Source organism: Oryctolagus cuniculus, chromosome 9 (genome assembly GCF_051225735.1).
Source record: "Oryctolagus cuniculus isolate XC-2025 breed Fujian yellow rabbit chromosome 9, ASM5122573v1, whole genome shotgun sequence".
Lineage (NCBI taxonomy): Eukaryota > Metazoa > Chordata > Mammalia > Lagomorpha > Leporidae > Oryctolagus > Oryctolagus cuniculus.
The window spans coordinates 98346483-98358091 of record NC_142875.1 but is presented as its reverse complement, the minus strand read 5'-3'; the positions used below and the strand labels follow the sequence as shown (position 1 = coordinate 98358091).

The 11609-nt window shown below is 50.4% G+C and overlaps 1 pseudogene across 1 annotated transcript; it reads right to left on the bottom strand.

Annotated features, from left to right (window-relative positions):
* On the bottom strand, positions 1–1425 carry LOC100355619 (twinfilin-1 pseudogene; annotated as a pseudogene). The gene has a single exon (XR_016213433.1). The product of XR_016213433.1 is annotated as a twinfilin-1 pseudogene (transcript).
* Positions 1426–11609: the final 10184 nt, after the last annotated feature.

The window sequence follows — 11609 nt, the reverse complement described above, 5'->3', positions numbered from 1 at the left end:
CCAGTGCCGCAGGCAGAGGATTAACCAAGTGAGCCACGGTGCCGGCCCTCTGTTTTAATCCCTCCAAACTTATTGTTTCAAAAACCAAACTTAACCTTCTTTCCACTCCAAACCAGTTCTACATCCTTTATTCCCTGTTCAAACAAATGACCAGTTGCCCAAGCCAAAACCCTGTGAGCCATCACGGTATTCTTTCTGCCCATGCACTTTTTGCATGCAAAAATCCTTTAGATTGACCTGTCTTTTATCTCCATCTCTCTCTTCTTTTTCTAAACTAGTATTGTAATGTGAAATGTAATGATTGTAATCAGCAGTGGCTTCCATTTCAGCTGGACCCCTAATTAGTCTTCGGATTCCTCTTTTTCTTGCAGGGCCTTTGAGTTTTGCAGAACTCTGCTGTACGCGTGCTGCTTGGGGTGCACATCTTCTCAGAGGAAGTCGCCGTCAGCCCATCCCTGTGCTCTGTCTCCACCTCATTGCATCCACTTGTAGTTCGTTGTCTTTCTATAATCACTAGCAGAGGGCTCGCAGCTGGAGCGCACAACCGTTCTGTCACAGTGCATGTGTACGCAGGCATGGAAATACAAACTATGGACTCAAAATAGTCTCCCCCGTGGGAATGGTTATACACGAAGAAACGGGAGCGTGCTGAATCCTTGGGAATCCTCTTTGGCAAATCTTTCAGTTCTGTCTTTGTTGTGTTGGCCAAATTATAATTTCATTTTTTATATCTATTTCCAACTTCATGCATTTGAGCTGTTACTCAACTTTTCCAAAGCCTGCAAAGCGTCTCGAGAATTAGGAAACGTTTCTCCTTGTAGTGTCTGACGCTGAGTGTCCACACCCAGGTCAGTCTGTACCTCACTGATTTTCATCTGCTGTCACTTCTCCCCGGCAGCTGTTTTTTATATCCATGTAAGGATACATCTTCCTTCACTGCTCCAAACACTTCACCTTTAATGGGCCACCTGCAGACTCGCCTTTCAGTCGCTCTTGCTGCTGCAGCCTGCATTTCTTGATGAGCATGAGACTGATCTGGAGAATATCCATTGACAGCCCTGGCCATTGTGAGAATCTAACCTGAACAACATGTAGCACGGCTCTTTGTGCTGCAACAGGGGCAGAGCAGGGGGATCATAACCCTTATCCCAGGAGTCTGTGGGCTGATGGCAGGAGCCAATCACAAGTTGCTCATTTTCCACGGGCGCCTTCGGAGGTCTGTACTTCCACTTCTGGCTCTGGCTTGCTTGCATGCCGGGCTGGTGGGACGCGGCGGTGGCCACTCCCATCTGTTTCCCTTGTGATGCTGTCGTCACTGCCACCCTGATTTCTTTGCTAGGCTTTAGGGTGGTCACTCAGCTTATCTTCCAGGTTACCGCCAGAACGAACCGTCTAAGGAGCCGGTCTGCGCCTGCCTTGGTCCTGTACCTCTCTAAGCACATCAGCTGCCACACATGCCCCAGGCACCGTGCTTCAGCCATACTGAGGCCTGGCCCTCCCTCCCTCCCTCCCTCCCTCCCTCCCTCCCCTTCCTTGCTTCCTCCCTCACTTATTTTTTTCTTCCTTTTCTTTCTCTCTCCATACGCTAGGCTTCCTTCCTGCAATGCCCGTGTTTTCATTCTGGCGATGTCAGCCTCAGTGCTGCTTCTTCAGAGCACCTTGTTGGCTCTCACAGCAGCCTCCTTTCCTCCTGACGGGCCTTGGTGTAGGTGACGGATTTGTTTATCAGCTCCCCGAGAGTGGAGGCTTGTGTCCTCTGTCTCTCTGTACCCAGCAACTAGAATATTCAATAGATAACTGTGGATGAGAGCCGTTTCATGCCTTGGTTCCTCCATGCTCACGTTCTTGCCTGTTTGTTGTTCTCCATGTGTGGACGGCCATGCCCTCAAGCGTGGCCTCTGGATCGGTAGCATCAGCGCCACCTGGAAACTTTTAGACATGCACATTCCCAGGCCCCACCCCAGGCACCTGGAATCAGAAAGTCTGTGGCTGAGGCCAACGCCCCTGGGGAGCTGGGATGCACACGGGCGTTTGAGACTCACTCAGTAGATGCAGTCCTTACGTTTCTATCCCCAAGACCTAATACGGCGCCTAGGACAGGAGTATGGTAAAGGGACGAGAAACTCGTTCAAGTGCCTCTCTGGCAGCCTTTCAACAGTTTGATCGTAGTCACCGTCTCTACCTGCCCAGTCCTCATCCTCTGCCTGTCTGGTTTAATGTCACTAATTCTAGTGTGTCATGACTTTGGATCCCTTTGCCTTCCTCATTGGATTTATCTGAGCAAATTCCACCTTACTGCATGCCCATCTTAAACATATCAGAGTTGGTTTTAGTTTTCAAGCTACAGTTCTGCATGGTGGAACTCTGTAAGATCACCCCAGTGGGAGACAGTTTGCAGTGAGCATGATCAGCGCTGCGTCTGTGCAGTTGGTGTGCAGTGGAAACCAGCGATGTTGCCTGTGTTCGCCTGGCCTTGGTGGCATGGAAGTCATTCTGCAGCATGGTTTCTGGTAATGGCTTCGGTGGTTCTGAGCCCTGGTGGCACAGTAGACCTGCCTGGAGAGCTTTCATAAAACATGCTGCCACTGCTGCTCCAGACTGCTCGAACCGCAAGTGTCCCAGGGTGGAGCTCAAGCATCAGCATTTTTTAAAAAAATCTATTTTATTTATTTGAAAGAACTGCAGAGAGAGATGGAGCCAGAGAGAAGGAGAGAGATCTTCCATCTGGTGGTTCACTCCCCAATGACTGCAATGGCTGGAGCTGCACTGATCCAAAGCCAGGAGCTTCCTCTGGGTCTCCCACGTGGGTGCAGGGGTTCAAGGACTTGGGCCATCTTCTGCTCTCCCAGGCCACAGCAGAGAGCTGGATCGAAGAGGAGCAGCTGGGACTAGAACCGACACCCATATGGGATGCCAGCGCTTCAGGCCAGGGCATTAACCCACTGTGCCACAGTGCCGACCCCATGAATATTTTTTAAAAATTGTTTTGTTTATTGATTTTGAAAGGCAGAGACACAGAAACAGAGATCTCCCATTTACTGATTCACTCCTTAAATGCTTGCAAAAGCAGGGGCTGGGCCAGCCTGAAGCCAGGAGCCAGGAACCGGGTCCAGGTCTCCCATGTAGGTGGCAGGGGCCCGTGTATTTCAGCCACCACCCGCTGCTTCCCAAGGGTGCGCATTAACAGCGCTCTAGAATCAGGAACGGCCAGGACTTGAACCGAGGCCCTCTGATACACGATCGGGGATCTCAAGCAGCATCATTACCACCATGCCAGATACCTGCCGCATCAGTCTTTTTTGGAAGAGCTTTAAGGAGGTATAATTTACCTGCCACTAAATTGACTCATTTTAACGTTGATGAATGCTTCTTAGTACATTTACAGACTTGTGCAGCCATCACCACATCATACAAACTTGGAAATGTTTCCATGACCCCTAAAAGAAACACTATGGGTAGGTGTTGCAGATTGAGCTGCTGCTTGGGGTGCACATGTCCCACATTGTAGCACTTTGTGAACCCTGGCTGCTCCACTTCCAATCCAACTCCCTGCTAATGCGCCTGGGAAGCAGCAGAGGATGACTCTCACGTGGGAGACCTGGCTGGAGCTCCTGCCTTCTGGCTTCAGCCTGGCCCAGCCTGGGCTGTTGTGGCCGTTTGTGGAGTGAACCAATAGAAGAAAGGTTCTCTCATTCTCTCTCTCTGTCTCTGTCATCTTCTGTCTTTCAAATAATACATAAGTAAATCTTAAACAAAACAAAAACAAGCAAAAGCTGTGACGTCTGCTCACAGACTCTCCCTGTTCTTTGTCTCCAAAGCTTTGCCCTTTGGAGACCCCACACCAGGATGGTTTTCAAGCTCTCAGATGATTTTTTACATGTGAGTAGGGCTGAGAACCACAGTTCTACAGTGCGTTGTGAGGAATCTCGGTGATATTTAAGAACTGCGTGTAAGAAGGATGCTTCACATACTTTCACACTTAGGCCCACTATGCCCACCTATGCCCATGCGTGCTTTCACCACTAGTATGACAAAGATCATCAATTTGGTAATGGAACATAGTAGACCATTTTGTTATTTTTCCTTTACACATATTAGAATCATCCAAAATGGCCTCTCATGCTTTCTGCGAGTTATTCAGAAACACCTGTCGGCTGCCTTTCCCTGTAGGTAAACGACACTGGGAGGTGTGTGAGGAGCAGCCTGCCTGAGATAATGTGGACACCAGAAATTGCCCTCAGTGGTTCTGATTAACTTCCCTGCCAAATAATAGATTTTTGCTTATAGGCAAATGAATATTTCCAAAACAGTTTTTGGAAAGTATGTTTGTTTTAAACTGACAAAAAATGAAAAATCATCTTCCACCTTCAAGTAACCCCTGTTAAGATTTAACTGAATTTATTTCCCGCCAGTCATGGCTGCACATCTATCCAGCTGTTTACCTCTCTACGCAGACTGCTTGCTTTCTTGCTTCTTTCACTTCATTTTGAGAACATTTGTATGTCATCATAAATATAAGCTGTATTGTTTTGTTTTTAAAGATATGTTGGGCCGGCGCCGCGGCTCACTAGGCTAATCCTCTGCCTTGCGGCGCCGGCACACCGGGTTCTAGTCCCGGTCGGGGCACCGGATTCTGTCCCGGTTGCCCCTCTTCCAGGCCAGCTCTCTGCTGTGGCCAGGGAGTGCAGTGGAGGATGGCCCAAGTGCTTGGGCCCTGCACCCCATGGGAGACCAGAAGTACCTGGCTCCTGCCACCGGATCAGCGCGGTACGCCAGCCGCAGCGCGCTGGCCATGGCGGCCATTGGAGGGTGAACCAACGGCAAAGGAAGACCTTTCTCTCTGTCTCTCTCTCTCTCTCACTGTCCACTCTGCCTGTCAAAAAAAAAAAAAAAAAAAGAGATATGTTTATTTGAAAGAGTTACACAGAGAGAGAAGAAGGGGCAGAGAGAGAGAGAGACAGACAGACAGACAAGTCTTCCATCTGCTGGTTCACTCCTCCAATTGGCTGCAGTGGCCAGAGCTATGCTGATCCGGAGCCCGGAGCCAGGAGCTTTCTCCAGGTCTCCCACCAGGGTGCAGGGGCCCAAGCACTTGGGCCATCTTCTACTGCTTTCCCAGGCCATAGCAGAGAGCTGGACTGGAAGTGGAGCAGCCGGGTCTCAAACCGGCGCCCATATGGGATGCTGGCACTGCAGGCAGTGGCTTTACCTGCTATGCCACAGCGCCAGCCCCTTATATGGGATTTTAATGGTTTTAAAGACCTTTCTATATTGAGCCATTCTTCCTTTGTTTTGTGTTGCAAAATTTGGCCAGCTTATTAGTCCTCTAACCTTATTTATTTTTTTCTTTTTTAGAAGTAACAAAGTTTAATGATGTAAACTTGACCTCTTCAGTTTTATAATTCCTGGTATTCCTGACATCCTTAGAATGATCTCTCAGGGCAACACTGTGGCTTAGTGAGTGCTGATTCTAGTTCTGCCTGCTCCTCTTTGATCCAGCTCTCTGCTATGGCCTGGGAAAACAGTAGAAGATGGCCCAACTTCCAGGTCGCAACAGCCAAGGCTGGGTCAGGCTGAAGCCAGGAGCTTCATCCAGATCTCTCATGTGGGTGCAGGGGCCCAAGCACTTGAACCATCTTCCACTGCTTTCCCAGGTGCATAAACAGAGAGCTGGATGGGAAGTGGAGCAGCGGGGACACGAACCAGGACCTGTATGATAGATCATCGTTGCAGGTGGCAGCTTACCCCGCTACGCCACAACACCGGCCCCTATCTCTCTCAGGTTTTTTTTAATACACTCACTGACTCTTCAGAGTATTTGGGTACACGTCTTGCATTTCCGCACATGTATATATCTTGTTACCCCCAGGCCTCTAACACCAAGCACAACTTTACATATGTGTGTACATTCCGTATACTCATGGCAGTAGGTTTCTATTTGCGGTATAACATTGCTAAAAATTTAGTAGTTTAAAACAACCCGTACTTATTCCCTCTCAGTTTCTCGGCCCCAGAGTCAGTACCCCTTCCCTGGTTACTCCACTTCAAAGTCTCACAAGGCTGCCGTCAGGGCGGTGTTTGAGGCTGGGGTCACCCCCTCCACCCCGTAGCTCTGCTTCTCAAATAAATAACATAAATCTTAAAAAAAAGAAGTCTGGATAACAAGGGTTCAACTACTGACATGAGGAAATGATACATGGATGAATCTCAAGATAATTATGTGTGTGAAAGGAGCCAGATAAAGGGTCCGGCGCTGTGGTATAGCGGGTTAAGCCGTTGTCTGCAGTGCCAGCATCCCATATGGGCGCCTGTTCGAGTCCTGGCTGCTCTACATCTTAGGAGGCTCCCTGCTAATGCTCCTGGGAAAGCAGCAGAGGCTGGCCCAAGTGTTTGAGCCCCTGAACCCCCATGGGAGACCCAGATGAAGCTAGCTGGGCAAGCATCTACTTCCAAGCACAGGCAGTTGTGGGCAGCATCTTGATCCTTGTGGGGGGTGGGATTGAGCACCTCTGCTTCCGCTTGACCCCCAGTCTGAGCCAGCTTCCCTTTCCTTGCTTCCTGAGCTTTCCCAACATGGACACTTGCTTCCTCAAAGCCGGCGAGGAGGAGAGTGTCCTGGCAAGGTGGAGGTAAACATAAGCATCTTGGACGCATCTTGGCCGTATTCTGTGAGGTGGAAGCAGGTCACAGGAGCTGCTCCCAGCAGGAGGAGATCCCGGAAGCGTGTGAACTCCAGAAGACAGGGATTGCGTGAGGCCACACTCACATAGCCGGGGGTGGGTGGGGTGGCGGGGGAGGAATACGCTGCATCCCACGAAGTCTGCGGTGCCTGGGGAAAGATGCCAACTTCCTAGGAATTCATAAACTTTGTTCTCTCTATTCTTTCTATTCAAGTTCAGTTGCAAAGAGAAAGTGTGATGTCTTTGTTTTTCTAATATTCATGAAAAACAAGCTTTTTTTTTCACCTGGGATAAAATTTTGTAACATGGCTACAAATTGAAATATTTATAACTGCTCTTTGGCCAATCTCCTGTATTCCAGAGAACAGGTCTTGGAGCTGGTGCTATGGCACAGTAGGTTAAGCTACCACTTGCAATGCCAACATCCCATATGGGTGCCAGTTTGAGACCTGGCTGCTCCACTTCTGGTCCAGCTCCTTGCTAATGTGCCTGAGAAAACTGCAGAAGGTGGCCCAAGTGCTTGGCTTCCTGCATTCACATGGGAGACCCGAAGAAGCTCCTGGCTGCTGGCTCTGGCCTGGCCCAGACTCAGCCATTGGGGCAATTTGGGGAGTGAACCAGTGGATGAAAGATTCTCTCTCTCAATTCCTCTTTCTGTGTATCTCTTTCAAATAAATAAATAATTTTAAAAAAGAGAGAGGGGCTGACGCTTTGACGCAGCGGGTTAACACCCTGGCCTGAAGCTCTGGCATCCCATATGAGCGCCAGTTCGAGCCCTGGCTGCTCTACTTCTGATCCAGCTCTCTGCTGTGGCCTGGGAAAGCAGCAGAAGATGGCCAAGGTCATTTTGGCTCCTGCACCCATGTGGGAGACCTGGAAGAAGCACCTGGCTCCTGGCTTCGGATTGGCGCAGCTCCGGCTGTTGCAGCCAACTGGAGAATGAACCATTGGGTGGAAGACCTCTCTCTCTCTCTCTCTGACTCTCCCTTCTCTGTGTAACTCTGACTTTCAAATAAATAAATAAATCTTAGAGGGGAGAGCGAGAGAGAGAGAGAGAGAATTTGTCTTTTCCATTTTTCAGAAAAACAGAGAACTCTGACTCTCATCAAGTCTATTTTCATATGTTCTGAGTTCTTTGATCCTACTGGTTCAACAACTTCAGGTCCTTTTCATATCAATGCAAAGCCTCATTTTAATTTTCAAACTAAAATTCTGAATGAAGGAATGCGGTCTCCTTGAGTTTTTATATTTTTATGCATGGTTAAGTTTGCAAATTTGTTCTTCTATATGTTTTATTTTTCTTCTGCAAAAAAAAAAAAAAAAAAAGGAAAAATGCTTTTGGAGTTGTTAGCAAAAACTGCTTTATTTGGGAGCCAGTGCTGTGGCATAGCAGGTAAAGCCACCACCTGGGGTGCTGGAATCCCATATGAGCACCAGTTCAAGTCCTGGCTGCTTCACTTCTGATCCAGATCCCTGCTAGTGCACCTAAGAAAGCTAGGGAAGATGGTCCACGTGGGTGGCAGGGACCCAGGCACCTGGGTCATCTTTCACTGTTTTCCCAGGTGCATTAGCAGGGAGCTGGATCAGAAATGAAGCAGTTGGGACTCCACCCTGCTCATATGAGATGACAGCATCACAGGCAGTGGCTTACCTGAGCCACAACACTGGCCCCTGTATTGTTGCTTTTTTTTTTTAAAGTACCTGGGGCCGGCACTGTGCCACAACGGGTTAAAGCCCCAGCCTGCAGCACTGACATTCCATATAGGTGCTGGTTCATGTCCCGGCTGCTCCACTTCCAATCCAGCTCTCTGCTATGGCCTGGGAAAGCAGTGGAAGGTGGCCCAAGTGCTTGGGCCCCTGCACCCATGTGGGAGACCCAGAGGAAGCTCCTGGCTTCAGATCAGCTCAGCTCTGGCTGTTGTGGTCATTTGGGGAGTGAACCAGTGAATGGAAGAATCTCTCTCTCTCTCTGGCTCTATCTCTCTAACTCTCTCTTTCTCTCTCTCTTTTTTTTTTTTTTTTTTTTTTTTGACAGGCAGAGTTAGAGAAAGAGACAAAGAGAAAGGTCTTTCTTTTTCTGTTGGTTCACCCCCCAGGTGGCTGCTACGACCGGTTTGTCGCTGATCCGAAGCCAGGAGCCAGGTGCTTCTCCTGGTCGCCCATGTGAGTGCAGGGCCCAAGCACTTGGGCCATCCTCCACTGCACTCCCTGGCCACAGCAGACAGCTGGACTGGAAGAGGAGTGACCGGGACAGAATCCGGCACCCCAACCAGGACTAGAATCCGGTGTGCCGGCGCCGCAGGCGGAGGATTAGCCTAGTGAGCCGTGGCGCCAGCCTCTAACTCTTTTAAATAAATAAATCTTAAAAAAAAACCAACCAAACAAACAAAAAAACCACCATAGGTTTTCTAGAGCTGACAGCCAGCCAGATCGGTCTTAAATTTATGTTTGCTGAATACCCTCACTCTGAAATTACCAAAGAAGATGGTAGTGTTTATGTTAACTCGGGAGCCGAGTACAGAAGCGGATCGAGGTTTTGTATGCCTTGAAGCTTAGGCAATTGCAGGGAGTCCTCTTTATGAAAAATACTGCAGAATCAAGACTTCAAAACCAGGCGCAGGGGAGGGAGGAGCCCCGAAGCCATCGCTGTTGCCCCCTGGGGTGTGCATTTGTAGAAAGCTGGATCCGGAGTAGAGCCAGGCTTGGGCCTCAGGACACTGATGTGGGATGCCGGCGTCCTGCGCGGTGGCTTCCCTGTCGTGCCGTCTGTCATTTCAATCACGCTGAAATTTGCTCTCATCTCATCCTGCACTTAAGCCCTTTCTTTCGAGTAACGTTTCCGCTCTCCATGGGCCATGCTGCAGAACTGTCTGTCTTCTGGGTCCTTTCAGGCTTGGCCCTCGCAGGCCCCTAGTGGGGAGGCAGAGCTCTCTCCATCGCTGAGTGTCTGCACGGGTGGGAGCCACGAACTCGGATGGCAATGCGGAACCTCCGTCCAAGCAAGCACGGCCGGTGGGCGGTGGACAGGAACGCAGCGCCAGGGAGCCCTGAGGATGTCATGGAAGCTGTGAGTCTGGAGAGCCTCCAGAGGAAAGCAGTGTAAACAGCGGTGGGGAGAGAGTCAGAACTCAGGCAGGATGAAAGGATTTGGGTTATTTATCTTGGAGGAGAGACAGCTGAGGGTGGCTTTGGACAGTGTTTCAGATCCAGTGTAGTACCTCTCTCCTGACGCTAGAAGGAGAAATTAGAGGGGAGAGGCCGCCGGAGTTTGCAAATGGAGCTGCCCTCTTGGAGACACCTGGGGAGCGGGTTTAAATTCCTGTGACCGCCCCGCCACACAGGGGCCGGGCCTCTCATGGCTTCCTCGTTTCCCGGGTGACCTCAGTGGGCGGCTAAGATGCAGAAGCCCTGGGCTCTGGGCAGGATCAAAGCTCTTCAACTGCCGGGGATTACGTGGTCTGGGGTGTGCCGTCTTCCCGCTTGGAAATGGTCTAAGACTCAGAGCTTCTGGGACGGAGTTCAGAGGCCGGCCTTCCTCAGACGGCCTCAACCCTGTAGCTGTGCAGCGGGATTGAGTGCGTGCAGGGGCCGGCATGTGTTGCAGCGGTTTTAAGATTCCCCCGGAGACCCCTGCATTCCATGTCCCAGCGCCCAGGTTTGAATCCCTGCCCCGCTTCCGCTTCCAGCTTCCTGCTAATACACAGAGGCAGCAGGTGAGGCTCAGAATTGCTCCCTGCCATCCGCATGGGAGACCTGGATTGAGTTTCTGGCTCTTAGCCTTGGCCTGGCCCAGTCGAGGCTGTTGTGGGGATTTGGGGAGTAGATGATGAGAGATCTCTGTTGGTCTCTCTGCCTTTCAAATATATAATTTTTTTTTTGACAGGCAGAGTGGACAGTGAGAGAGAGAGACAGAGAGAAAGGTCTTCCTTTGCCGTTGGTTCACCCTCCAATGGCTGCCACGGCCGGTGCGCTGCAGCCGGCGCACTGCGCTGATCTGATGGCAGGAGCCAGGTACTTATCCTGGTCTCCCATGGGGTGCAGGGCCCAAGCACTTGGGCCATCCTCCACTGCACTCCCTGGCCACAGCAGAGAGCTGGCCTGGAAGAGGGGCAACCGGGACAGAATCCGGCGCCCCGACCGGGACTAGAACCCGGGGTGCCAGCGCCGCAAGGCGGAGGATTAGCCTAGTGAGCTGCGGCGCCGGCCCCTTTCAAATACATTTAAAAAATTTTTAAGTAATGGGTATTTGGACCTCACCCCAGAAATATGGGATCGAAATCTGTTAGGTGGGGGCCTTGATTGCACTTAAATTCCTGTGCAATGTGGATAGCTAGCGAGCTCTATATAAATTCATACACTGCTCTGGGTGATTCCGACCCAGTGCCAGCAGGGGACTCACCGTCTAGTGAGGATTGCATTCACTGGGTTTCCCAGGCAGGCCACACCCCTCATAGCATCCCCCCTGGGATGAAGGCATTGCAGATTTCGACAGCATTAATTCATCTTGAACAACACCACTGAGCATGTCCTATATTCCACACCCCCTTCCCTAGTGAATCCCATGTGTATGCTAAGCTGAGGTTGGGAGCCTTGCCCCATCAGTCAGCAAAAGAGGATAAGCACCTACGATGTTTTTGGTACCACTGGATCCCTTAGGAATAGAGGAAACAGATATTTTACCCTTTGAAGGAATTCACAAGCTCCTGCACTGAAATTAATTAGGGCCTGGTGTTGTGGTGTAGTGGGTAAAGCTGCTGTCTTCCATGTGTGTGTTTACTCCCCAGATGGCCGCAATGGCCAGAGTTGGGCCAACCCGAAACCAGGAGCCAGGATCTTCTTCCAGGTCTCCCATGTGGGTGCAGGGGCCCAAGCACTTGGGCCATCTTCTACAGCTTTCCTAGGCCATAGCAGAGAGCTGGATCAGAAGTG